The sequence below is a fragment of the Silene latifolia genome, chromosome 7 (assembly GCF_048544455.1).
Source record: "Silene latifolia isolate original U9 population chromosome 7, ASM4854445v1, whole genome shotgun sequence".
NCBI classification, from domain to species: domain Eukaryota; kingdom Viridiplantae; phylum Streptophyta; class Magnoliopsida; order Caryophyllales; family Caryophyllaceae; genus Silene; species Silene latifolia.
In genome coordinates this window covers 86,376,225-86,400,105 of record NC_133532.1, presented here as the reverse complement: position 1 = coordinate 86,400,105, position 23,881 = coordinate 86,376,225, and positions in this window count along the sequence as shown.

The following is a 23,881-nucleotide window of genomic DNA, read 5'->3' as shown; positions in this document are numbered from 1 at the left end:
AAAAGAAATTTTATCAAACCATACTTAATGCTAATGTATAGTTTAGACTATATACCGAAACTCATAAAGATGACTATTCGTACCATGTGTCAATTGTTTAAAACCATTAGTGAAAAAAATATGCGGAATGATCCACTTAGTCCACTTGTCATTGTTATGACATAATTATATTGATAATTTGGATTAATTGGATATCTTTCTCATCAAAGGTTGATGATTTAAATTGTTTCAGTTCTACCTTAAGTTATATTCAATTCATTGTGAATGATGCATGTAACTTAAACAAATTTCTCACTTAGTGACAATTAAGTTTCATATTAAGAAGAAGAAAAAACTAATGTTCTTTGAGTTCATCAGTAAAGAGACTTTGAGATATGAGTTTAGACACTGGTAATGGTGGAATGGACAATGGTCGTCACGTCAAACCTGAAGATCAATGTCTAAACATATATGGAAATCATTTAGTGATTAACGTCATTATTGTAATGACAGATAACATTGGAAAGATAGCTTTTAGAAATGTCTCGAAGATCTGCGAAAACTATTGAAGTATGACTTTTAAATGAAGTATGCATGTTATAGAAGTAAAAGTTACTATGAATATTCTACTATAAGGTATAAGTACCAAAGATGGTATTTACATTGTGAATGTAATGCCATGTGGAGTAGGATAATGGTAAAGAATAAAATAGATCTACGTATATAATAAAGAAATGCATTATGTGTAGAAGTTATTCATTTGAATGTTGTATTGTTCAAAACTAGATTTATTTGAATAATAGTTATTCTTACATTTGTCGTTAGAAAAATGTTAATTCTTTCATATTTGGACATAAATTGAATTAATATTTTATAAAGAACAATTGTTGTTCTCTTTCTTGTTAAGACAATTTTATTTTGTTCAATCTCATCTATGAAATGAAATACAAAAAAAGGTTCAAGTCTTATGACTCGAGTTTCATGCGCTTACAACATTGTCTTATGAGCCAAGAAACAAGAAACATTCAAAGAAGTTCCATGATGATGGAACTCTAGGTCGTGTTGATTTGGATCAACTACGGCAAGTGGATTTTGTTTAAATGGTGGAAAAACTATAACATGCCTCTAACTTTTTATTAGGATAACCGACTAGTTTGGTCACACATATTCAGATATGTGTGGATTAATTAAGTAATGTTGTTAAGGAATGAGATTCTAATACTTCATCATAATTACTATTTCAGTAATTATGCATATGTTCATACGATGAACATTAGTCTGACTTATTAAAAGGTTTACTTGAAATAAACTCGGACTGAAGTAAAGGTTAATTTAGCAAGACAATCAGCATCGCTCGATTTGATCGAGATAGGGAAACTTGAACCAAATGTTTATGATCATCATAATAGTAATGAAATTGTCTCACTACTAGTCTTAAGAAGACAATCTTAGTTTCATAGTAAGAATATTAGAGAAAAATTATTTTCTTAAAGGATATCACTTACTAAAATTGGTATGTGGTATTTTGGGAATGTCACAAAGATATAACTGTGCGGGTTCGTCCCAAATGGAAAATATCATACTAATTTTATTTTGATGGTGGTCTTTTTCTTAATGATTGTGGAATGTTATGTCTTATAAGATAAGAAGTGCCCTATTTTGATATGGTTCTGTCTATGATGAGTCATGCAAATCTCGCTATTTTATACGCTCGAAATTATCTACCTACACAATTTAAAAATTGTTTCCATCTAAGTAAATGAATATACATTACATATAAGATATGTAAGGGAATTTTTCCTATATAGTATTTTCTTAATATTTGAGATCTTTAAAACTTTTGAAAATAAAAAAAAGTAGTTTTTTGAAATTTCGACTCAAATTTGACATGTACTTTGTGGGATTATCCTAAGGTAGGATATTAATTTTACATCTCATTCAAGTACAAAGAGTTTGTTACTTGAAATGCTTCTCAATGGGAATATTGTCCCCAAAGATACATTGGGAGTAGAATATTCTTGAAAAGATCAAGATTCATAGTAATTCTCATCAAATGTTGATGGAGATGGCTAAGATCCATGAAGAGTCATGGATGTACCATCTATGAATAAGCCCGCATAAGTTTGACTTTTAAGGAAGCAATAATGAGCTCCAACTCAAAAAAGGTGTAAAGTGGCTAGAGGCCATGAATCCAAAATGGTTTCATGTATCATTTCAAAGTTTTGGACTTAGGTTGATACCCCGATGGTGCTGTAACCATATAGAGTTTGGATTCTCCTAGCACACGTCAACATACATGAAATACGATTTGACAGGTATACGTGAATAATGTAGTTTTCCTTAATGGAAATATGCAATAAGTTATGTCAGACACACCTTGAGATTCACGTTATTAGAGTGTGCTTGGCAAGTGAGAAAGTTTTTGAAACGAGTATCCAGAGGTTGGAATTTTCTATCTCAATAAAATGATTCAGAAGTGTTTTGAATTATTTGAGATAAGGATAATTTTATATGTACACGAAAGTTATGGGAGTATAATTGGCTTTTATGGTTTGGTATGTTAATGACATATATATTAAGGAAACGACATTTTGTTATCTCAATGAGACTTGCAAAGATGTTGTTTATGTACTCGTATGACGAGTGGATACCAATCTAGTCTTGATGACTATTATGGACAACATGGGAATTAATCATTGTAAGTTGGTTACATTGATAATCAATTTCAAATAGACAAGTATGGTTCCTGATTGTAATCTTGGCACATTTTGTTTAAATGAAAGTAATTATGTGCTGAAATGGTTTCAAGTACGACACTATGACTAATTTTACAACTAAAATGAGTACTTTGTTGCTTATGAAGCATCGAATACAGTGTGTGGTTTTGAAATCAAACATAAACACAACTATATACTTTGTTGCTTATGAAGAAACAAAGAGTATTTTTGATTTAAGAATCAAACGTGTGCTATTGATTTTACTTTATTCAGATAAGGTAAATTAAACATATGTAAGATAGTAATTGATGCAATGGCTGCATGTCCCGTAGAAAACCTATTTCGCAATTATAATATGAAAATTCATAGCACTGCGATTTGTATAAGACGCATTAGCGAGTGGTCTTGATACTACCAAGAGGTCTTTATTTTAGTGGGAGGTTATGTTTGATATGATTGATACTTTTGAATGACATGTTCTTTTATATGATAAAATGTTGATTTTGCATTTAATTATCGTATAATTGAATGTTTGTCCTAAAATAGTATACATTGTTTAAACAAATCACCAAGTGCGTGACTTGGTTATGGAACTCTGTTTTGTAAGATAATGTATTTATATAAGTCTCTAATCAGGGCATAGTGAAAGGGACACTTATGCCTCATAATGATTAGTTGTGAGTTGGTTGATGACTACATTCCGTAAGTCATGATATTGAGATATCAAACCAGGCACATGGATACATGTTTGGAATGTGTATTAGACTGACCCGTCAAAGAACTTTGTTAAGGTTTCGCTTAGTGTCAACAAAGTTTCTTTCACCGTTTGGTAGTCTTTAGACCTGAGTCTTTGACTATTCTGTACATGTGAAGTGCTAGTTTTGACATCATCAAACGTCAACCGTGAGTGGTGGCTATATAGGTGATGGTTGAACTTGTCATGGAATGTGTGACAGAATGTGGTTAGACAAAATGGGATTTGCTCCTCCTTTGAGAAAGGAGTTTATCATCTTCGGCCTCTCCAAGAGTGGGAATTGTATAAGTGCATGGCTATGCCCAGACGAGGTGAAAGCTAGTCGTCTGTTGTAACAATTCAACTCAGAGATTCGAGAAAAGAGATAGAAGCAAAGAGATTATGGTGCCTTATAAGATATAAGTGCAAGTGGGAGACAGAAAGAGTTGGTGTGCCCATATGTCCAGAATATTGTATAACCGATTAATTCTATGTGGCTACAATGTTCTGCTAGGAGCCGCTTATAGTCTTAGTCCTAAATGAGTTAGTATTCGGGGTAGTATTAATCGGTCCTATGGGGTCACATACTAGATGAGTTTTGGGCAATTATAATTAATATAGATTAATTATTATAAAGGTAATAAGAATAATAGAAGATTATTATATTAGACTTTCCATATCCTAGATAGTCTAGGATTCTCCTTGAACTCCCTATATATAGAGATATAAGGAGAGATGTTTTATGATCAGTTTTTCTGAAAGTCAAAACCTCAAGGGAGAAAGAAGAAAGAAAATTGCCCTTAAATTTGTACTAGCATACATACTCATATTGTGTGGATACCGGTAGAGGCTCAACACTTGGGGCGTTATTGTATGTGAGACGGTCTCATAGATTATACTATTATTCAAGCAACTGCAACTTGAGTTTATATACTTCTTATTATTAGCATATTATTGGAATTCTTCCGCATCCAAGTAAGTTTGCTAATCACCCTTTTGTTTAATTTTAATACTTAACGTGCATGAGGTCTTGGGAATTCTGTAATTCAAATATATTGAAAATCGATACAGAACCCTTCAGTATGAACCTTTCTTGAAAATATGAAAGATCATTTTGGTAGAAAACGATTTGTAATCATCATTATTTTGCCTGCAGGCGTGGGTGTACACTTACTTCCCTGGCATTGCGCCCACGAGGGCGGCGGACGTACCAAGAGCGTACCCCGTTATGAGGGACTGGGTAGTGTGTCGTCAGAAGAGCCAGCGGTCTTCTTATGATATTTGTCGGAGGGGCGTGAATGCCCTGAGTTTAGACAGCGTAAGTGTCTTTTGATCTTCATTTTATTTTCCTTTATTTAGAGATGATCTTAGGAATGACCCCTCATTTTCTTGCTTTAGTGGGTGCCCATGCCTTGGGAGAGCTACTCTTGGGATCCAGTCTTTGTGGCTGAGGTTCTCCGTCCCTATAGTTCGAGTAGGTTGCTGTTGACGATGCCCATGGGGCGTGTGTGGTACTTGGGTGAGCGTTTGACTCGGCAGTGCTCTCGTGACACTTTTACGGTTCCCATCGACCCTCTACGGACGATGTTTAGGGAGCCTTTAGAGACTGAGAGGGCAGCTGACCTGGCTGGCGCGGGTGGTGACGCCCTCCTTCTCCCTAGTGAGGAGTACGCTGGGTTTGTTCACCAGAGGCTAGCGTACTGGCCGATCGTGGTAAGCATGACTACCGTTCACTTGTCTTTGACAGATCTGATAAATGATGAATGATCAGCAAAATAATGAACCACTTGAGTTTTGTAGGACATCGAGGTGGCGGGCATCGAGCCCCCAACTTTTCCGGAGACGTTGGAGTACACTGACTCGACGGGCATGACGGTGATCTCGGAGATCCATTCTTTCAGCGAGGCGGTGACTGACGCTGGCTTGGATAAGTGGCAGCATGCTGTGAAGAGGGTAAGCCCCCAGCTTTGGCTGTCTTTAGTTTTTTATGCTTTATTACATAGGAATGCATTTGCTTGAACCTTCTCCGTATTTGAATGAAGGTGACACCGTTCAGGCACGTGGAGCTGTAGAGGATGGCCAACCGGCTGCGAGCTACAGCTATTGAGGCCCTTACAGGTGGCTCAGGCGGCAGGTATGAACCTTTTTTACCCGTATTTATTTTTATTATCTCCAATTTTGTGAAGTGAAGTGAAGTATCACCCCATTTTTCTGTGTAGAGGGAGCGTGACCTGGAGCGTGAGTTGGTGCAGTCCCAGGAGGAGAGAACCCGTCTGCTGAGAGAGCTCGAGGCCAGAGACGCTGAGATCGCTGCCCTTGAGGCGACATTGGCTGAGCTGAGGGGTCGTCAGGACTAGTTTGTGCTGACTGTTTGTACATTTGTACATTTTGGGCAGGAGCCCGTATTTTGATGTATATTTTTGCATTTTGATTGTATATATGACGGTCTGCGTGCCTTTGATGCTGGGTGTTTGTTGTATCTGCGGGTTAGCTTTGAAAAACAGGTTTGGCATATGACGGTTTGCGCCGTCATGCTGCCGAAATTCACATAGGAAATCACAAGCAAAAACATATAACAAAAAGAATTAACGTAGAAAATTAATATGGACTAAATTAGCGCGAAAAAGTAATGAAAATGAAAAAAAAAAGTGACCGAAAATGGACAAAATGACGCTACCGGACGGTAGGGAGGGCTACCCCCTAAAAAAAGAATTCAAAAGAAATGTCTAAGTGTGTCATAAACATTTTTTAAAAGAGGGAGTGGAATGATTCCTAAAAAAAAAAGAAAATAAGAACGAGTAAGTGTGCGTATTTGGCGAAAATGTCGATTTTGCCTCGAAAAGCGAACCCGTAAAAGATTAGGAAACATAAATTTGGTAATTAACCGAAATTAACGAATAAGTCCCTATAGGAATAGGAAACTTTAACTAAAACAGATTAGAAAAGATCCCACGGCTGTCAAACGACGAAAAGAGCCTGGGGAAGAGGCACAGCAAGAGCTGCGATCCTTTGAAGAGGCGCAGCTGTTGCTGCGTCTTCTCACCAGCTAGTCAGTTCTCAGCAGAAATTAGGAAACGTCGAATAGTATAAATAGAGGCCTCGAGCTTCTATTCTCACAATTCTCCCTTCCTTGACTTCGTCTATTACATAAAACCTCATATATCTTCTCAGATTTTTCCAACAAAATATGGATGCCTTTGAAAATCGCATTAAGGAGTGGAAGAATGAATTTACGAATGTGGAGAAACATGACATGGTTGCTTTTAACTTAGGATCAATCATAAGTTTGAAACTGGTGAAGGTAATTAGGTCCTTTTTGGATGCTTGTCTTGAATATTGGGATCTGAATTTTCATGTATTTGCCTTTCCGGGAGGCGAAATTTGTCCCTTTCCTAAAGAAATTGCTGCGGTTGGAGGATGGGACGTAGAAAGTGTCCCGGCTATACCTCTAGCTCTCAAGGCTATAAAAATAAATTTAGGGATTTGCTTTGATTGACCAAGGCTAAGGTAGACCTTCTTCTGACCTCAAAAGGTGTCCGTATGTTTGAAATTGTCGATCGATTTATAAATAGGGAGGACCTTACTATCTCTTATGTGGCGAGGCGCAGAGCTTATGGATTTTGCCTTCTTCATTGCTATGTCCTGCGAGGGCATGTGGAGAAAGAGATGAGGGGTGACCCTCGATTTTTAGGCATAGTGGAGCAAATGGAACTGCGCAGGAGCCCAGCATGCTTAGTTCTAGGGGAGACCATTCTAGGATTGGACAATAGGAAGGCGAACCGTGAGCATCCTTATCTTGGGAGTCCTATTATTTTACAGGTAAGAACCCGTTTTCTGTCCTATTCGGAAGTTTTTTTTTCTTTTTTTTTGGTTTTTTTGGTTTTTTTTTCGTGGCCGGTTTGGATGCTAACTCCCGTCCCTTTTTTTGTCGATCTGGCTAATGGAAAGGCTGCGGTTGATCGAGCCCCCAGTTGACGTGACATGATATCGCTCCTGATCAATTGCGATAAGAACGAGGCTATACATGGTGGACTTCACTCTAGTACGCAATTATTGGGAAAATAAATTGAAGAGTGAAGGTGGACCCTTGATTAGGTGGATAGTGCCATGGTGGCATCTTAGATCGGTGACTGGAGTATCGTCTTTGGATCCGACACGGTCAATTCGCGTTCCCGGCTTGGAATTCATGGTCTATACTTTTTCGGAGAGATTGATGAGGCAAGTGGGCCTAAGACAGAAAATCCCGAAGCTAGACACCGTCCCTCAGACTGCCTTGGTGCATAATTCAGAGTCTTGTCGAGAGTGGGCTATTCGATGGGCCCAAGGGAATACGTGGTTCATACACGTTCTGGTTGGCTCGTTATGGGTATCTGACTCATATCTACAGTGGAGGAAAGCTAGCATCCCCGAAGAGTGTGAAAAGCTAAGGAAGCACGAACCCGTAGACTATAAGATCCGCGAAGTGGCGAAGGAGAACCAAAAGTACTTAACTGAGGAGGAAGAAGAGGCCGGATATCGGGTCGTCCGTCCGTCGAAGAAACCAAAGAATGCTCCTGTTGAGAAGATGCTGGTGGATCGAAATGGGAAAGCTAGACCGCGAGAATGACCGTTAGTGATTAGGTAGGATATAACGCAATAGCGTCCCGCTCGTGGCCAAGACAAGAAATGTGACAAAGGTGACAAAGGCAAGAGGAAAATGGAAGAGTAGCCTTAGTCATTTTTAATAGTATTATTTATTATTATTTGAGTTCTAATAAATGGCGGGGTTTTTAGAATCCTAGCCTAGCATTTTAATTTTCAGCATTTTAAATTTATATGTATTTGGCGTACTACTATTATTTAAGGAGTAATGAATAAATGATTTATTAGAAAAGAAAATTTTATAAATTTTCTTTATTTATTCTTGTCGAATATCAAATGCAACATACAAATGCTCTTTTATTTACATCTTAAAATGACGGGTTGTATCCTGTAAAGGATTGCCTACGTATTCATTAGAAAAAATGAAATCAAACCCTTTATGTAGTTCGAAAAAATGTAAAAGAATAAATGTTCGAAGGAAGAGCTTGTAATGAACTCAGAAAAATAAGCGTGTGCTTTACTTACTCCTATGGAAATATAATTTAATTTGATGATATGAGGATGTCAAAATGTCAAAACGCAAGAGCGAAATGTCATAAGCTTTTTAGCGGGCCAGGGGCCGTTTTATTTGGTGTCGCAAGAGCGGCAGGTGTGTCACGCGAGGCGCATTTTATCCTATTTCTAAAGGTAGTACCGTTTCAATTGGTCTAGGTTAGTCGGATTAGAAAACTAATTCCCGTCTAGGTCTGTGATCTTAACTGCACCCCCTGAAAGTATGGACTTGACCAAAAATGAACCTGCCCAATTAGGTTTAAATTTTCCCCGTGGATCGACAGGTAAGAGAGCTATGACTGACTTGAGTACTAAATCCCCTTCCTTGATATTTCTGGATTTGACCCATTTATTAAAGGGTCGTTTGATACGTGCCTGATATGTCTGCATATTATGTAATGCGCGTAGCCTCCGTTTGTCCAAGAGGATGAGTTCATCTTACCTATCCCTATTCCATTCAGCTTCTGGAATTTGACTTTTGAGTAAAATGCGTAGGGATGGGATATCTAGCTCTACTGGTTGCACAACTTCCATGCCATAAGTCAAATAGAAAGGAGTAGCCGTAGTGGGCGTCCTAACTGACATGCGATATCCCCATAACGCAAAGGGCATTTCGCTAGGCCAATCGCGATAATTGTCGATCATTTTCTTCAGGATCGTGACGACATTTTTGTTAGCTGCCTCTACCTCGCAGTTAGTTTGAGGTCAATATGGCAAGGAATGGTCATGCTTGATCTTATATTTCGCTAGCAACTGTTCAGTTTTGGCCTGAAAATGTGACCCGTTATCGCTGATGATTTCATGTGGGTAACCATATCGACAGATGATATTGGTTTGTATGAACTTTGCCACATGTTTGGCTGTAAGGCTAGTGTAAGATGCTGCCTCGACCCATTTAGTAAAATAGTCGATAGCTAGTAAAATGTAACAATGACCTCCTGTCCCAGCTGGAGTGATTTTTCCGATGATGTTTATTCCCAAATCAGAAAATGGCCAAAGAGATGTCATGGTATATAGCATTAAGGGAGAAACATGTTGCACATTCCCGAAGATCTGGCAATTATGGCAATGCCTGACGTATTTGATGCAATCCGACTCCACTGTCGTCCAGTAATACCCTAGACGAGTAATTTTTTTTTGCCATCATAGGTCCACTCATGTGAGTACCGCATTCTCCATCGTGAACTTCTTCCATTACTTTCTGTGCCTGTGAATGATCAAGGCAACGCAAGATGACACCAAGTGGTGTTCTTTTGTATAACTCTCCCTGCATGAGGAGGTATTGAGAGGTAAGTAGGCGTATGACGTGTTGTCCCCTCTTATCCATATCTGGTGGGTATGTGTTGGAATATGTGTCCTCTGACAATAATGCGATCACGACTGTTGATCATGATGATCACATGTTTAAGTCTCATTATATAGAATACAATTGGGAAGTAATATTGTTATTCATCACAAATCGGTCAACATATATCGGTAATGATTGGTCGACTAGAGTTTGACATTCTTCGCCGTGTGACGGTGGTGATCAATTGACCCCCTAGGTCATACCTATAGGGCAACACTCTTAATTGATTATTTAATTAATCGTATAATGTTACGAGTTAATTAAATTACTTGAAAATTGACGGATGATTTTGGAAGTATAATTTACGTATCAAATTGAAATGTGATTAAATGAGATACGGTCTGAGTAATTGAATTGTATCATTACTCGGATGAAATTAATGTTTAAAGAAACAATCGAAATTGAATGAATTATTATAAATACAATCTGTTGTGATTTATAAATGGTAAAATATTTTGGCACAAGTAATTATGATATTACTAAGTCGATTTTTGTATGTGACGTATTTTTGATAATGCGTTGATTTTTAATATGTTAAAAATACATAACAAATTTATGTTACATGTGACATGTTACATATTGAGAAATTGACAAAAATAATATGGACTCCATATTATGATTGTACCGAAATTAATGGGGTATTAGGTTAATATTGTGTTGATTAATTTATTAAGTAAACACAATGATTACCTAATTGTCTAGCCATGCAAGCCTATGAACATTGTTAAGAGCAACAATTTCATGCATTGGCTCACCCAAAAAGCCCCCCTACCACCCGGTTGTCTGAGTAATTGAATTGTATCATTACTCGGATGAAATTAATGTTTAAAGAAACAATCGAAATTGAATGAATTATTATAAATACAATCTGTTGTGATTTATAAATGGTAAAATATTTTGGCACAAGTAATTATGATATTACTAAGTCGATTTTTGTATGTGACGTATTTTTGATAATGCGTTGATTTTTAATATGTTAAAAATACATAACAAATTTATGTTACATGTGACATGTTACATATTGAGAAATTGACAAAAATAATATGGACTCCATATTATGATTGTACCGAAATTAATGGGGTATTAGGTTAATATTGTGTTGATTAATTTATTAAGTAAACACAATGATTACCTAATTGTCTAGCCATGCAAGCCTATGAACATTGTTAAGAGCAACAATTTCATGCATTGGCTCACCCAAAAAGCCCCCCTACCACCCGGTTTTTGAGAAGAGAAAACCATCATGGTTTTCTCATATTTTTACCTAATAATATACAAAATGTTTTGTATCATATTCATTCACTTGCTCATCCAAAATACAATCCTAGAGAGAATAAAATCCTCCTCTTCTTCTCTCATCAAAACCGAAATATTCAAGTGTTTTATAAATATTTTGGTTCAATTTTCTACCTAATTAATATTATACTAGTTCTTGTAATATTAATTTAATTAAGAGAAAGCCTTGGGTATAAAATTTAGGGAGAGATCCTACACTTGGATCTTTGTTCTTCCATAAGGGAAAGCTCAAGAACAAGAGAGAAAGGTGATCTCTCTTGTGCCCATTAAACCGAAATCATCAATGTAAGGACATGATTTCTCCTCTATTTTTATATTGTTTGCATGCATAAAATCCACATTTAATTTTATGACAAATAAATTTCGACATATATGAGTATGTTAGTATGTATAAAGATCTACATTTCCTTCAATCGGTATCAAGAGCCACGGTTGTTTGCATGCAAATTGGTTAAAAGTTTTTCCGAGTTATAAGAATAACAAATAAAACTTGTAAAATTTGTGTTATTATGAGATATCACGAAATTAATCCATGCATGTTAATATTTCTGGTCCTAAAATGTTTTAGGATATTTTGGTTAATGTTTCGGATTTTTATTGTTCATATTTTACAATAATGGCATTTAAATGTGATTTTATGAGTAAAAATGTCATTTTTGGTCTACAATTAGCTACACTTCGAATTTTCAGTTGGTTTTTGGATATGTTGTTACATATATTATTTTGAGATAACCTGTAAATTTTCATAATTTTTGGACTTGTTATGCTCGAAAAATGAATTTTTCATTATTAAATTCGGATTTAGGTGAAAAATAGGTTAATATGAGTTAAATTTCGAATCTGGTCATAGAAAATTAATATGTTGTCACATGAAATTTTATAAGATGTGTGTAAAATAATTGGCTATAAAGAAGTCTTTTTGCATGATTTATGGATTTTTGAAGAAAAATAGCATAAATAGTGACATTATTAGTGGAAAATTAATAAAACATGATCTATGACTTAGGAAAAACGTCTAATGTTGAATTTTATTATCTTTTTCAGATATAAAATTGAAAAGTTAGTGAAAGTAATTTTTCCATGTTTTTATGATTATTTTATTAAAAATCGATAAACCGCAACATTGTTTTTCCGGTAAATTTTCGAAATTTTTAACCGTAAGATTTTGAACATTATGAGTGTCATGAAAATTTTCCAGAATGTTCATGAGTTTAAATTTCAAATTTTGAATTTATTTGAAATTTCGTGATTTATTTGAAGTTTAATAGCTTATTTTTGTAATTTTTGGTCCATTTATGAACAATTTTATAAAATATGGGTTAATTATGGTCAAATTATTAGTGAAGACTAAATTTTGAGTCCTAAGAGGTTAGGGTAATTAACTTATGCATAAATATGAGTTTATGTATTTTTGTGATTATAAAATGTTGAAATCACGCAAACCGTAAAAAAAAAGTAATATACGATATTGGCTAATTAAAAGGCGATTTAGCATAAAATTGAGCATGTTCATACATATTATAATGCTGCATTTTTCTTTATGATTGTCATAATTTTAATTTATGTAATTTTGAATTATGTAATTTTACTTAGTATGGCCTTAGATTTAATTGGTATTTCCCGAAATGTATGGGAATATCGATTCGGTTGTAATTTTATTGTGATCTCGTATCACCGTTTTGTAATTTAATAGAGTTATTTTATTTTAGTTACAAATGAATAATAGGAAATTATGTAATTTATTATGTAATTTTTATTCATTCCTGAGTTCCCAAAGACGGATTTCTTCAAGAATGGCGATACATAAAGACGGTGTTACCTCGAGATGCGTGCCACAACCGAAGTTCAAGGGACCAATGGAGTTGGTTTCCGAATATGTAATAGATAAATAGTTTTTCTATTTTAGGAAAGGCCATATTAGGATTTATTTATTTTATGCTTGCATTTTATTTTATGTCACATGCATCGCTAAATCGCCATAACTAAACATGCATCCTTATTTTATCAAGTTTATCGACCGTGTCAATTCGAATTATCATAGTTCACCGCTTTAGTTCACTTAAAACGTGATAGATAATAAATTGATATGACCTCTCGCTAAAACAAACAATTGAGACATAGCCTTACCAAATAGTAGAAACCATGAAAACCTATTTCGCGAGGGAGTGCACTCGGCTACCCCGGGGTACAAACCTTGTTACGTAGGGGAAGTGGGTGATGAATGTTAATCCACCGAATTCATGTTGATAAGGGATGTATCGGCTACCCCGTGCCCAAGTTGATGTGGGTTTGGATAATGGACACATTTATTCGAAATTTGGATTGAACTCAACAAAAGTTATTAATAAGGGTTGCATCGGCTACCCCGTGCCCTTGTTGATGTGTTTTGGGCTATAGATAAATATTAGAGTAATTTTATCGACCAAGAGTTCTAAAAGTAGAATCGATTAAAAGGTTAATCCACCGAGTTATATTGATAAAGGTTGCATCGGCTACCCCGTGCCTAAGTCCATATGAATTTGGGTCTTGGAATCATTTATCTAGTTGGGTAGAGGTCACTAGAAAATGCATAAAAACTTGTTTAAATCATACATTTTTACGAGTAATATTAAAACGACATTTGTTTTACTCCTTATATTTTGTTTTGTAGACCACTTCTTTTTCATAACAATGGCAACACCAACACCAACTCCTAATGCTACACCTCTCGCTACTTCATCTTGGCTCTGATCCTTTATGGATCGATGTAAACTTGAAAAGAATGGGTCAAATTTCTCCGATTGGGATGCCCAACTCAAATTAGCCGATAAAGGTGACGACAAGCTTCGTTACCTTACCGAGGCCTCTCCACCCGAACCCTCCACTAGGTCCACCGCGGCCACTAGGGAAGCATATGAGGCTTACCAAAAGGAGTCCGCCGCAATGAAAAATGTCTTCATATTTGCGATGGAGGCGGACCTCCAAAGGAGAGCCTTTAAAATGGGCAATGCTAATGAGATTTACTCCAAACTTGTGACCATGTTTTCACAAACTCCGCGGATCGTCCAATATGAGGCGGCCGCGGCATTCTTTGATCTCGACTTCAAAGAGGGCCAAAAGGTTAGCCCTCATGTGCTCAAACTCATGGAGCTTGTCGAGACCTTGAAAATTCAAAAGGTTGAAATCCCCAAAGAACTCATCGTAGATAGGATTCTACACTCCTTGTCCAAAGTCAAGGCATATGTGCAATTCCGGTTGAATTTCAACATGCAAGACAAGGATGTGTCTCTTGAGGAGTTGCACAAGTTACTTGTGCAAGCCGAGAGGGACATGGGGTTAAATGTGAACCCTCCCAAGGATGTGCTTAACATAAGCACTAAGAGTAAGGGGAAGTTCAAGAAGAATGGGAGAAAGGGCAAGAAGCAAGCTCCCACATTTACCAAAGCTAAGTCTTGTGAAGCTAGCACCTCAAAAGTCAAGAAGGGTCCTCTTGATAAATGCCATTATTGTAATGGCATGGGACATTGGAAAAGAAATTGTTCCAAATACCTTGGTGATATCAAAGCTGGAAAGATCACTCCAAAGAGGTAAATGACTAACCTTCTTTTATGTTTCTAATTCAACTATGGTATTATGATGCAAAGTTGTGATAATGTATCTCCCTTTTTATTGTAAATAGGGCCTCCACCAAGCAAAGACAAGGGAAAAGAAAAACAAGCATGAGAAACCATGGAGAAGCTAAGGATAGCTTTTATGGAGCTTTGTTTTTCATTGTCTTATTTTAAGTAATGTTTTGGATTTTAGAACTTTAAATTTCCGTGTTCGACATGGGAAAGTATTTTGGATAATGAGTTGTATTTTGGATGATGGTGACTTGGTTTGCAACCCGAGTCACCCGTTTTATCATTTATCCTTTTAATGTTCTAAATTTCATCTTTAAAATGCTTGCGTTTTGAAACATAAGATTATTCACTTAAGGTGATCTAATAGACAATTATGATGACGGGTTTCATTATATGTCCACATGCTTAAGGCGTGTGTATGATCATTTATAAAGCGATTTTGAGTCTATGAACTCTCTTAAAGGTATGTCAATCACCAAGTACACATATGAAATCAATAACTATTAGTCAACCTATGAGGTAGTTCTCCTTATACTTCAACATCATTAATTTGTGTCTCATATGCTATCTTTGAATCTATAGTGTATTTATTCTAAAGATAGAGTGGGAGAAATATGAGGACACAACACACAAGGCAAGATAAAATTGTGTACTTGTGTAAATGAAGATCTACGCAAGAGAAAATGATTTGAATGAAGGTATATCTATTTACATAGTATGCCGAATAGATGAGATCTATGGTCTCAAGTTAGTTCTATATGACTAAAGAGACCAAGTGTAGTAAACATAAGAGAATATTCTCAAGATAACTACACGAGGAGACCAAAAGAAAGTTTTGGAAGAAAATGACTAATGTAAAGTCTTAACAAGTTTTTGACTAAAGTTTATGAAACATTTGACCAATAGTTTCAACCTTGAGATTTACTTAAGAGCCTAAATGAATCATAGTAACATACTAGTTGTGATCGAGTTGCAAAGATTGATATACCGATATCTTCAATGGCCAAAGTTTTAACCACGCGAATGTCATTACTTAACCTCACTATGAAATGGTTAACCTCCTTCCAAAAGGGTATTTGCGAAGGACGTATTCTAGATATTGCTTATATTTGAATAATGACATTACTACACATCATTATGACATGAGTGTGTTGGAGATTTAAAATCTCTTTCCATAAGGTTAAGATGAGACCACTTCAAAATAGGTATTTTTAAAGGATATGATGGGAACATATATGGTTTTATCCTAATAACTTGGCAATGCAATTAATATTTCAATTCTTGATAAATTTCGATTGAGAAGTCAATTTCGAAATGTGTAGAATTGAGTGGGAGTTAGGAAATTCTCATTTGAAGACATGGAATTTAGTGGGAGCTATCATCCTTGAATGTATAAAACTCATTACTCATTAAAGAATGACGAGCTAATACCTTCTTTCATAAAGAAGCTTTTGAGTTTTCAATTCTGGATGAAAATGGACAATGATGAATCCAATTACATCAAGGGATGTTGGATTAGTATTAAGAGATACACATCGTATCAACATTCACATAGGTTATTCATATAGATGAAAATGGAATTACCATTAGCAGTCATGGTCGTTCATTGAATCTATGAACGGTTGATCTCATGATTATTAGTAACTAATGTTTCCGCCATTAGAATAATCATGTACATGTCCAATTATAAATCATATGCATAAGAGCATGATGATTGATTGGTAAGCCATAATAGAAAAGTCATGCATTCTCAAGTAGAACCCGATGAGCGATTTCAATGTTTGACGGAATGTTCTATTGTGTGTCAAGAGGTTGCACATATTATAGAAAATCCGAGCACATATGAGGATTTATGAGAATCCCAATTCTTTCAAGCCTAGAAAGAGAAATGAGAAGTTTTGGAAAGATGCTTAGTTGAATAAGAAGTTATTCAAAAATCAATCTTTCCTAGTTAAGCTAGGACTTGTGAGAAGTGCTAAGCTAATAATCTTGTAAATTGTTACAAGATTCTACAAAATATATACCTAGTGCATTGTGTGGATGGAATACTTGATCAGTACAAGTTATATCATTCATCACAAATACGTTCGTTATGTGATAGTCGATAAGAAAGTTCTTTCAAGTTAAAGAACCAAAACCAAGGTCGGGAACCTTGATGTGTACTTGGTAAGATTCATGTTATGAGAGAGAACATGAATGTAAAGGAAATTGCAAGTGTAAGAAGTTTGAACACATGGACACATGAGATGTTAAACTTCTATTGCAATCAATAAGTGTTTACACTGACGATATACATCACAAGGTTGTAATATGATATTGACTACCCGAGTGTGATGTCGACATTTGTCGTTTGAGTTATTATTAACTCACCTTGTAAATTGTTATATCCAAACGGGTTGTAGAGACAATTGAACCCCGTTAAAGTGAACATGGATTAACATTGTTTTTGCCCATAGTTACTTATATGAGGTGACGTCTCGAAGTGACTAGAGTGTGATGCGATTGATGGCAAGTTCAAGTGCCATAGAGTCATGTGAGATGACTAGTCGATCACATAGGCAGACTGTTAGGAACATTTTGTCGGGCCTAATGACCGCTTATAGAGTTCTGGCAAATTTATATAGCCTGGTCGTGGCGAGAGCTACTATAGTATTCGAATGAGTCGATTCTTTTGACTAAAGACTATTCGTCTAAGATGGCACAGTTTCAGATTAACATTGATTTGTGTTACTACGACCTTCGTAAATGGGGTCAAATGGGCATATTTTGGGTTATGATGGCTGTGGCTAGTCGAAGGGAATGAGTGCGATAGGAATTGTCCACCCCTAGTCAGGGTTATAACAATATCTCAGGGCCACTCGAGGAGTAATGAACTGGAAATGCGTAGCCACGCTCGGAAAGTATCTATAATAGATAAGTCCGGTCAATCAGTTATTCTCCAGATCGAGGAAACCACTCTCGATATGATCACTTGCAAGTACGACCTGAAAGACACCTTGCATTGAGTGGGAGATAGTAATAGGACAAGAGAATTGGTGACGCACACTTGTCGAGGACAAGTGGGAGATTGTTAGAATATGTGTCCTCCGACAATAATGCGATCACGACTGTTGATCATGATGATCACATGTTTAAGTCTCATTATATAGAATACAATTGGGAAGTAATATTGTTACTGTCAACTGGTCAACTGGTCAACATATATCGGTAATGATTGGCTGACTAGAGTTTGACATTACTGTCGTATGACGGTGGTGATCAGTTGACCCCCTAGGTCATACCTATAGGGCAACACTCTTAATTGATTATTTAATTAATTGTATAATGTTACGAGTTAATTAAATTACTTGAAAATTGACGGATGATTTTGGAAGTATAATTTACGTATCAAATTGAAATGTGATTAAATGAGATACGGTCTGAGTAATTGAATTGTATCATTACTCGGATGAAATTAATGTTTAAAGAAACAATCGAAATTGAATGAATTATTATAAATACAATCTGTTGTGATTTATAAATGGTAAAATATTTTGGCACAAGTAATTATGATATTACTAAGTCGATTTTTGTATGTGACGTATTTTTGATAATGCGTTGATTTTTAATATGTTAAAAATACATAACAAATTTATGTTACATGTGACATGTTACATATTGAGAAATTGACAAAAATAATATGGACTCCATATTATGATTGTACCGAAATTAATGGGGTATTAGGTTAATATTGTGTTGATTAATTTATTAAGTAAACACAATGATTACCTAATTGTCTAGCCATGCAAGCCTATGAACATTGTTAAGAGCAACAATTTCATGCATTGGCTCACCCAAAAAGCCCCCCTACCACCCGGTTTTTGAGAAGAGAAAACCATCATGGTTTTCTCATATTTTTACCTAATAATATACAAAATGTTTTGTATCATATTCATTCACTTGCTCATCCAAAATACAATCCTAGAGAGAATAAAATCCTCTTCTTCTTCTCTCATCAAAACCGAAATATTCAAGTGTTTTATAAATATTTTGGTTCAATTTTCTACCTAATTAATATTATACTAGTTCTTGTAATATTAATTTAATTAAGAGAAAGCCTTGGGTATAAAATTTAGGGAGAGATCCTACACTTGATCTTTGTTCTTCCATAAGGGAAAGCTCAAGAACAAGAGAGAAAGGTGATCTCTCTTGTGCCCATTAAACCGAAATCATCAATGTAAGGACATGATTTCTCCTCTATTTTTATATTGTTTGCATGCATAAAATCCACATTTAATTTTATGACAAATAAATTTCGACATATATGAGTATGTTAGTATGTATAAAGATCTACATTTCCTTCAGTATGTACCATTAAGCTTGAAATTTAGAATGGCCTGGAACCAAGGTTCCCCTGGGTTTTCCTCGTCATCTATAAGGAAGTGTACATAGGCTAGCTATGACAGCCGTTCGATGCACAAAGGCATTTCAACCATGTTGTCTGGCATGTTAATTAAGGATGCGAGTTTTGCAAGAGCGTCCGCAAACTGATTTTCTTCGCGAGGCAGGTGTAAATAAGTAACCTGATCGAAGAATTGAGCAATCTGATAGATCCTAGCCTTATAGGGTGCTAGACTTTCACTTCGGATTTTCCAAGATCCAGTGATTTGGTTAATGATTAAAGATGAGTCCCCGTGAACTCGAAGGTTCTTGATGCCTAAACTCACTGCTGCTTGTAGACCAATGAGGCAAGCTTCATACTCTGCTGCATTGTTTGTCACCTCGAAGTCGAGTTTGACAGAAAGTGGCGTATGCTCACCTTCAGGATAAACGAGCAACAATGCTATTCCAAATCCTCTCAAATTGGATGCCCCATTAAAGTAAAGATCCCTAGAATCCGTACTGGTTTGTAAAATATTCTCATCTGGAAATGACCACATGTCTATTGCTTGTGTATCATTGATTGAATTATCTGCAATGAATTTAGCCACGACGCATCCCTTTATGACTTTCAAAGGTACGTATTTGAGATCGAACTCTGAGAGAATTAAGGTCCATCTTGCCAAGCGTCCATTGAGGTCGGGTTTCTCAAAGAGATATTTGACGAGATCCATTTTAGAATACACTTTGACCGAGTAGCTAAGCATGTAATGGCGTAGCTTCTTTGTTGCCCACACAAGAGCGAGGCATATCTTCTCGAGAGGTGTATACTTACTCTCGTACTCTAAGAACTTCTTACTAAGGTTATAGATAGATCTTTCTTCTTTTCCAACAGTCTGTGCGAGCATATTTCGGTAACTGTGAGATATAAACTAAGAGGTTGATCTTGTTGAGGAGGCGTTAGCACTGGTGGCTCGGCCAATATCTCCTTTATCTTGTCAAATGCCTTTTGACAGTCACCGTCCCATACAATATGGTCTGTTTTCTTGAGCCTTTTGAAGATAGGTTCGCAGATCATAGTGAGTTTCGATATGAATCGACTTATGTACTGCACTTTGCCCAGGAATCTTACAACCTCCTTTTCTGTTTGGGGTTGTGGCATCTCGATTAAGACCTTGATCTTGGATGGATCAATTTCTACCCCCCTCTGGCTGACAACGTATCCCAGAAGCTTGCATGACGTTACTCCGAATGCATATTTATGAGGATTGAGCCTCATGTTGTATTTGCGCAATCTGAGGAAGAACTTGCGAAGGTTAGCGATGTGCCCTTTTTTATCCTTAGATTTGATGATCATATCGTCCACGTACACCTCCACCTCCACCTCTTTATGCATCATGTCATGTAGCAAAGTAGTCGCAGTGCGTTGGTACATAGCCCCAACATTGATTAGCCCAAATGGCATAACAGTATGTGCCCCACTGAGTGACGAATGCTGTCTTGTGCATATCTTCTTTGGCCATTTTGATTTGGTTATACCCTGGATACCCGTCCATAAAGGATAATAATGCGTGATCCGCCGTATTATCTACCAATATATCAATGCGTGGTAGAGGGAAGTCGTCTTTAGGACTCGCTTTGTTCAAGTCTCTGAAATCAACACAAACCCGGATTCGCCCATCCCTTTTGGGTACGGGGACTATATTAGCCACCCAGTCTGAATACTCGGAAACTTTGACGAATCCGGCTTTGAATTGCTTATCGACTTCTTCTTTAATCTTAAGAGCCAACTCTGTCCTCATCCGACGAAGCTTGTGTTTCACAGGTTTGAAACCTGGCTTAATTGGAATGCGATGTTCTGCAATATCCATGTCAATCCATGGCATGTCCTTGTAAGACCAAGCAAAGACCTCTTTGAACTCGTGTAGGATGTCGATGAAATTGTCCCTTTCAGTTGGGTCTAGGGTCGTCCATATCCTAAGTTCTTGGGGTTCTAATTCCGTTCCTACGTTGATTGGTTTGGTTTTTTCTATAACTGGTGCCCCTTCCCCTTCTTCTAGTATTTCTTTAATTATATAGGGAGGTAATTCGATTGAGTCTGGGTCAGGATCATCCTCATTATCATCGTAAACAGAATTGCATTCAGAATAACACAAGGAGTAAGCAGAATCAGATTTATTCGTACTAATGTTTGAAAATAGCTGAAACAAAGAAGCCATCTGCGCAGTAGTCAGTAAAGGTAAAGGGAAAGTTGCTGGGACATTCCCCAAGCTACTTTTACTAAGCAATATTATGCTAGGAGAAACAAAAGGGTGGGGAGCGACGATAGGAGGAGACTCTCTAGCGACTTGTCTAGACTTAAATTCCGACTCCGACTCTGATTCCGACTCTGACTCGAATTCATCGTCTTCGGGTTCTCATTTGAACATCTCTCCTTCTCCAGTAGTGACCTTGAAGAGAGTTTTCCTTGATTGTTGGTCCACTTAATCGACTTTCTCCACCCTTTCTGTTGATTTGAGCTGGTGTCAGTGATCAGTGCTGTGTGGTTGAAATGGTCGTCTTGAAGTATCATGGTAATGATCTCATCCTGCGCTGCCCGTACGACAAAATCAGTGATAGTAGAGGAGATGGTGGAATAACTCTCCTCATTTTCTAGTGAATTGACCTCATCTTCAGCTGAAGAAATGAGGTGTGAACAATCAAAGGTGGATTCCTCATCTGTGATCATCAGAATTCCAAGAGGATTCTGAGTATTGCTAGGCTTGCTTACAGGAGGTATAGGGAAGCGCCCATCTTCAATCATATCCTGAATGACATGCTTTAATTTGAAGCAATTCTCTATATCATGCCCTTTACCTCTATAGTAATCCCAGTAGGCATTCTCATCCCAGAACCTAGACTTCTTCTCTGGGTCAGGTGTAGGTCTTATGGGTTAGAGTTTTCCTTGTTTTATCAATCTTTTTAGAGCATTGGAACACGAGCCACCAACGTTGGTGAACTTTCTCTGCGTGTTATTCTTCTTAGTAGACGATTCGACAAGGTGTAGATACTTCATTTCTACACCTTCCGCCAACCACCCAGTGATGATTGGGCCGCATGTTTGGTACGCGGAATGATTTACGACAGTCCGTAAGTTTATCGTCAAGTGATAGCTCAAATATTTGTGTCTACCCCTTCGTCGTCATCTACGCGCCGATACAGTCGTTTTGACAGTAATTAGAGTTCATTTGGAGTCCGGGTCAAAAACCGCTTCATTTTCTAAGAAACCATTTAAAATGCCGAGTCGGAATGTCCTAGAATATTCCTGATATTTATTCCATAAATTAATTTTATATCTTTTGGTAAAATATATCCAATAAATCTTATTTTGTGAAAAAAGGAAGTAGAGATCTACCTCAATTCCCTACAAGAAATCGGAATTCTTTCTTCCGCAGGAGGAAACCTCTGGGGAAATGACGCAGTAGATGCTGTGCCTCTTCGAAGGATCGCAACAGCTGCTGCGACTCTTCCCCAGCTCGTTTCTGCCTATTTTCAGATTTTTCCGTGATTTGTTTCCAAAGTTTGAGTCATTCCAAAACTCTTCATATTTTTTAGTATAAATCGGGACCTTCGTTCCACATATTTTTCACGCGAGTGTCCGCCCTTCTCTTCTCCCTTTGCATTCTAAGACCGTGCTCTAAGCTTTCGACGCCTACGTGCTTGATCAATCGACCACGTAAGCTCAGATCATTCTGAGTTCTAGTCACGTTGCATGACCGACCAATTTGACCACTACACATCAATCAATTTAATCTAAATCCTCTAACGAGGGCACTTTCTACATACATTCGAGTCGAGCAATCACTAAACGTTAACTTAGTTAATCTCGTTTCGTCAAACATGTAAGTCTGAGGGTGTAAATCCTATCTTATTAAACCGTTTTTATGGATTAGCAGTAACCAGGCGTCGAGAAGAAACGCAACAACAGCTGCGCCTCTTCGAAGAGCAGCAGCATCTGCTGCGCCTCTTCCAGAGGCTGCCGCTGTTTCTTCTCTTCTTCTTCTTCCTCGGTTTTTCTGTTGTTTCGTTTCTTTTATTTTACTTTCTTATTTTCTGTTCTTTCTACATACATAATAAATTTTAATACATGCTTAATAATTATCACGTTTTACGTGCGGCTTAAATCCCTTATAATCAATATTTGCGGGTTTTCGTCATTAAATCAAACCCGGATTTTAGAGACTCGATTCGTTCATATCAAGTTTATGGAATTCGTCTTTTTGTACATATTTCCGTTGCTTATTTCCAGTTTATCAAGTTGTTTCAAGTTCGTTTCCGTCTTCATAATTAAACCTAATTAGTTTTACTTCGTTCTTAATTCGTCTTTAATCTATTTCGATCCGTTTTAATTCGTGTTTATCGCATTTATGACGGTTTCATATGTAATCAATATGTTAAATCACTTTCACTTGAGTCAAATATTGATAAACAATCATTAAACACACGAACGAATGTTAACTACCCGCAGTTCTGACTTCACAGCCAGAACTCACCTCAAGAACAGACGCAGTGATAGCTGCGCCTCTTCGAAGGGACGCAGCAATGCTGCGCCTGTTCCGGGATGAGTTATGTCCCTGAATTTCCGTTCTTGCTTTGACTTAATCCCTTTAATTACGTAATTAATTGACTATTAGCCGTAATATCACCCTTAATCTGTCCATATTTTCCAACCTTA